This window comes from Diadema antillarum, unplaced genomic scaffold (assembly GCF_040938485.1).
Source record: "Diadema antillarum isolate AM-2024a unplaced genomic scaffold, OU_Dant_1.0 seq00000466_RagTag, whole genome shotgun sequence".
NCBI classification, from domain to species: domain Eukaryota; kingdom Metazoa; phylum Echinodermata; class Echinoidea; order Diadematoida; family Diadematidae; genus Diadema; species Diadema antillarum.
Window position 1 is genome coordinate 920568 of NW_027271436.1, and position 6000 is coordinate 926567.

Below are 6000 nucleotides of genomic sequence, written 5' to 3' on the forward strand. Positions count from 1 at the left end.
ACTAAAAAAAAACTTCATATCTTTTTTATTTGTCCAATAATATTCTATTTAACTGTGATCGGAAGGCAACATTGTATATACAAATTAGAACATATATTATTATGACAATTAACATTTACATTAATTGTGGAGAGGCCATTTTGTGTGGTGGACTTGGGTCGTTCTTTGATTCATATACATGATATTCTGCTATAGAGATGGGAGAAGGATGAGAGAGGGCGCTATTATATGAATGTAAGAATGACCCAAGTCCTTCATTCTTACATTAATATAAGATTTAACTCATTCATTTCAGGCACTTCCGGGGGTAATTAGGATTTATCATTTACACACAAGATGAGTCCATGCATAAGCTACAATTTCCCATGTCAAACTAAATTTGGCCAAAAATTGGACTTGGGTCGTTCTTATATTCATATACTCAATTATTTGATCCTGATGATCCTAATGTTTGGGAAAAAATAATATCTGTACACGCTACCATTAGGCTAAGACGTTAACAGGAATTATATTATTCCATAAATGTAGATGAAGTATTGTATGGTATATTTTGTCGAGTATGATATTCCACCAACAACGGCAGGAAGTGTCCAAATCCAGCTACAAACTTTAACCTTTTCTCTGCCAGGGACTTTGTCAAGTGTGTACAATGCTATGGTGTTTTCTGTGTCAATCTGCACTCACAGCATACAAAGGGTTAAGAGTGGTTAAATTGATTGATCCTTTCAACTCGGCCTCGAATGTTTTTCATTCCATATCGAAACAGATCAGCCCTCTTACTTTTTTTTTCTTATTTGTTTATCTTCAAGTACTATTCAAATATATCCTTTAAAACATTTTGGTTAATTGTAATATTCATTATCATTATCAGCTATATTATTGATTAATAAAGACTGTATTAGCTGTATCAGGGAGGTGTGAGACACACCTCCCTGGCTGTATAAAGACTGATGATTTTGATGCGTGGTAATTTTGTATATGACGTCATCTTAGTTGGCAAGGTCTATGAACATTGTCAGAATTTGAAGTGTAGTAAAGTCATTCTTTTTTTTTTGTTCACTTGTCAGACCTGAATATATTCGAATTCATGCTTGCTTTAAGAATAATAGTAAAGGCCAAACTGGTTTGACTGCAAAGGGTGGCTTCAGACAACAATCGTGTGTTTTTATGGGAGAGTGCAGTGAGACGTTTTGTCGCTGATATCGAGAAACGTAACTTCACCAATAGCACCGATTCAATCTCCGGCAGAAAAAAAGGGAATTTAAGACACAAAGAACTTGAAAGGGGTGATAGGAAAGAGAAAGAGAGAGGGGAGAGAGAGAGAGAAAAAAAAAGAAGAAGAAGAAGAAGAAGAAGAAGAAGAAAAAGAGGGAGAGAGGGGAAGAGAGCTGTTGAAGACTTTGTTTACTTTTGTAAACTTTTTTATCTCCCTGAGCTGAATTAATGACTCTGCCAGATATCAGAATCATTACCTTAATTATCATCATCGCACTTAAAACTTAAAAAAAAATGAAATGATGAATTAACATCTTAAATGGTGTCATTCGTCTAAATCTTTTTAATAAATTTAGTTACAAACGCAAAATGTTACTTTTCGCACTCGAGCTATTGAACTACCATATCAGCATTGGAAATTAAACGTTTTGAGTGTAAGATGTAGACGGTTTTTAGAAGTGACAACATACAAAAAGGTTGAATTACAAAAAAAAAAAATCTTTTTTTGCGGTATGATAACTAGAAATAGGTAAAATCAATTACAAGAAAGTGTGTGTGAATGTTTGTGCGTGTGTGCATGCGTGTATGTGTGTTTATGTGTTCCTTTAAGGTAAATGTCATGCAACAAAACACTTATGGTTATCACCTGTACTGTGCTCTGATTTGTCATCTGGGTCAATATGACAAAAATTATACATCTGTGTTACATACTGTTGTTTTTGATGTTGGATTTTCTTACTATTGTGTATATGAGTCATGCTCTTATCAAAGATGGATAATACTGGAACACCTGAAACGGCAAAACATTTCTCAAGATCATGACTTTGTATCAAACTGAAATGTTAAAATGTTTACATACTGGAGAGCTTGAGAGGAGAAATTGCATTCCACAGCATGCATTCCTTGTCATTGTTAACATTTTCACGAAGAATGTTTACAAAATAATGACTATATAGGTTAAACTAACGTTTTTCGTTTATCTTAGAATTCACACTGAATGCTTTTGACACAATATGTGCATTACATAACCCTTTTGACTCTTTTCGTAGAAAGTTTTTGATTGGGTAATGTCAGCAATTATCGTGTACTTGGCGAAACTGTGTCTTGTTTCAAACGATGGAACTTATGTTTTACTTGTACTCATCACTTGTTATGTTTCCACATTCTCTGTTCCTTATTCTAATATGTGTGGATTTAGTCCCATTTTCTGATAATTTTTATGTAAAAGTTCGACGGAAATAGATGGAAGAAATAAGAAGAAGTCTGCAATAATCTTCCACAGAAGTAAGATAATTTGTGATTCAATTGACCTCATCGTCGCCCAAGTCAAAGCTTTCATTTGCTTGTCATATAAATTACATTTTACAAGCACTCACACGTCCGCACACATGTAAAACACACGCACACACGTCCGAGCGGATCAACCTTTAGATTTTCATGAAGGAATCAATTTTCCAAATACTGAAGATCAATACCATAAATGAATTGTCCTATACCAGAGCAAACGAGCAGAATAGTTAAGGAAGTTGGCTTCGGTCTGGTTACAGCCGGATAATAAAGCAATGTTGCCCTCCAGAAACTGTTGTCAACACTGAATACTTTGTTAGATTAAAGGTGTCAATTTCAAAATATTTCGCGGATATTTTTTCCACCATTTGTTGTTGTAGATGTTGTCTGCTTGAAGTGTGACCATCTGCCCCCAAAAAAGTGATGTCATTATATGTACTGGGAAGCATTAAAAAAGTGAGGAAGGAGAATTGCAGAAAACAATGATACGAACTTTATTTATTTCTCTTTTTTCCCTTTTAAGATTGCCACATGCCTTATTTGTAGTTTTTTTTATCTTTATCAAAAGTGGGGAACGTTGATAAATTCTTGCTTTCCAAATTGTCAGATAGTCTTCAATAAATATTTGCTGATTTAAAAACGGTTTGTAGCTCCGACCTGGCTGCTGAACCATCGTGAGATCATGTGACTACAGAAAGTGACATGAGAAAACGCCATCTACGGTCTCTCTCTCTCTCTCTCTCTCTTTCTCTCCTCAGACGTAGTGTTGTGACGTAGCCATCGACTCTCCCCCTTCAAAGTATGCATATAAATTATCCTTGTCACGTTAAGCTTATGTTTGCCTATAGGCCAGGAACGTAGGACAGTGTGTGTGAGTTTGAAAGGATTGTGTGTCTAAGTGCAGCAAAATTAAGCCATAGTCACAATAACATGTTGTTGATTTTCATCTCTCCATCTCTCTCTCTCTCTCTCTCTCTCTCTCTCTCTCATTCTTTCTCTATGTCTGTCTGTCTGTCTGTATGTATGTACATGTATAAATGTGATATACATATATGATATATACATTCATATATGTGTACTGATTATATGACATTTTATCTGAAGTTTTCTTGACTATAACATTCGTCTCCTGAAGCAACGACTGTATCTAACAAAGAATTTTAGAAAGTATTTTCCAATACCCCAACACCATAATCCTCTCTGACATTATCATACTTCAATTGTGATTTTCTTACACACGACTCATTGCAGACCTGTCTCTTGTGCTTTCATATTTTGGTATGATTGATGAATGTATAAGTGTAGTTTTACAAGGGGTTTGCCAACAGTATCAGCTCGAGTGATCGAAACTGTTCGCAAGATAAACAGGAACTCGACTCACGATGCCACAGCCAAAGTTGTTTTGATTTGACATTTGACTTTAATTTCCGGATATGTGATACAAGTTTGTATGGAAACAGCGTCTTCGGAGAAGATGATACTGCATATACGTATTGGTCTGTACATTCATGAACACAATCTAAATCCTCGTTCAATAATTGATTGCACTGGAACAATTTACCACTTACCGTTATACAGTCTCCATCAGTCAGTGTTTTCAAAAAAGTCTTGAAAACACATCTTTTTAGTAGCAACTAGTTCGTAGCTGTAACATTTATCCAATTACACATACTGTCGTACATGTTTTGATTTGATTGTAAGCGCTTTGGGCCTTGTGGGAAAAGCGCACTATAAATAATAGTAGTAGTAGTAATAATAATAATAGTAATAGTAATAATAATAATAATAATAATAATAATAATAATGATAATAATAATTGATTTAAGTCAAGATTATACTCAATACTTTTCTGCCAAACCTGTTATAAAAAGGTACGGACCTGATATATGCATAGACAAGACCATGTAAACATTATACACAACACAGTGCATTCTAAGAGTGTAAAGTTTCATTTCGCATAATTCGTTAAGTCGATCTAAAATTAACATTTTAAGAACAAGAAAAAAAAAACACGAGAATATTCTAAGGTTAATCAACGTTAGCACAAAGGCAGCAACTTCCTAAAAGTCTTAAAATGAATCCATGTCCCCTATTTAAATCAACGTTAATGATTCACTTTTATTGTTTTTAATGCATACATGTGATTCTTTCCAATTTGGTGAGATCTTAAAATTTGAAGGCTATGAAAACATATGTCTTTCATATGATGACAATATAATCCATCATTAACAGATATATCATGATAATATATTATTAAAAGATCAACTATTGTTGAATCATACATAAGGCCCACACAAAACCATACATATAAATACCCACATGCATTAATATCAAATGAGAAGAATTACCTCAAATTTGTTTTTAACGATGCATCATATATCAGAAGAATAACAATACACTTTGAATAGTGATGACTGGGGTAAATCTATGTCTTGTATCACTGAAAGCTGATGCGATATTCTTGCAACGTTTGGCATCCTTGAATTAAATAAATACGTGGAAGAGGAAAAGAATGCCATTTTGATCTATCTTTCAAAACAAAATAAAAGTCAGAGGTTAAAGGTGTAAGATCATTCGTAGATGATGGAACAATGAAGAGGTTAATAACGATATCTGACGAGCCTGGTCCAGTGTGGACTGGTATGAATACATTGTCATCTTTAACTTTTAAATACTCGGCATCACACAAAACTATAACTCAGCGAGGAATTCTACAGAACGAGAAAACAAAAAAAAATTAAAATGTTCGCTGTTAAAATTCTATTTTTGTTTTCCAAAACTCAAACTCAAACAGAGATTACTGCAAGTTTACCTTTCTTCTTACAAGTATAAGCAATTGTACTTACTTAAATTCATTACCACCTTCAAGTATACTAACATAATAATGGAAGTACATAATGTCTTTTCTTTTACACGGCAATGTGTTTGAGCTCAGAGACAATAAAAACGTGAATGTGTTGAAAAACAATTAGAATATAAACAAATAAACATGTTCCAAATTTTTCAGTGATATTCTATAATGAGTAGTCGTATTACGATACCTCATTTTGCAGGTCATTAAAAACAAGTGTATTCAATGACACCACATAAGATTACCAGATCCGGATTTGTACAGTCTTCTACGAGCAAATAGACCAGGATACCGTTTCATGAAAGTTGTCAGCGCTGACAAGTTGTCAGTCTCTGACAACCACCATGGTAACAGTCAGTGACCAGAGCATCTCAGCCAATCAAAACCAAGGATTTTGCTGAAATTTTCAGAGACTGACAACTTGTCAGCGCTGTCTAAATTGATGAAACACCCCCAGTTGTATGGTGACGTAAGAGCGATGAACATCTGTGTCAATGCGCAAGAAGTAAATAGGGCGTAAGATAAAAATACAAAATCAGCATCGAGCTAGCAAGAATTGGGTGAAATAACAAAAATAAATGTACAACCAACTCGTTCACTCATTCATATATTATCTAAGATTGAAAAGACAATGCTTCACATCCAAA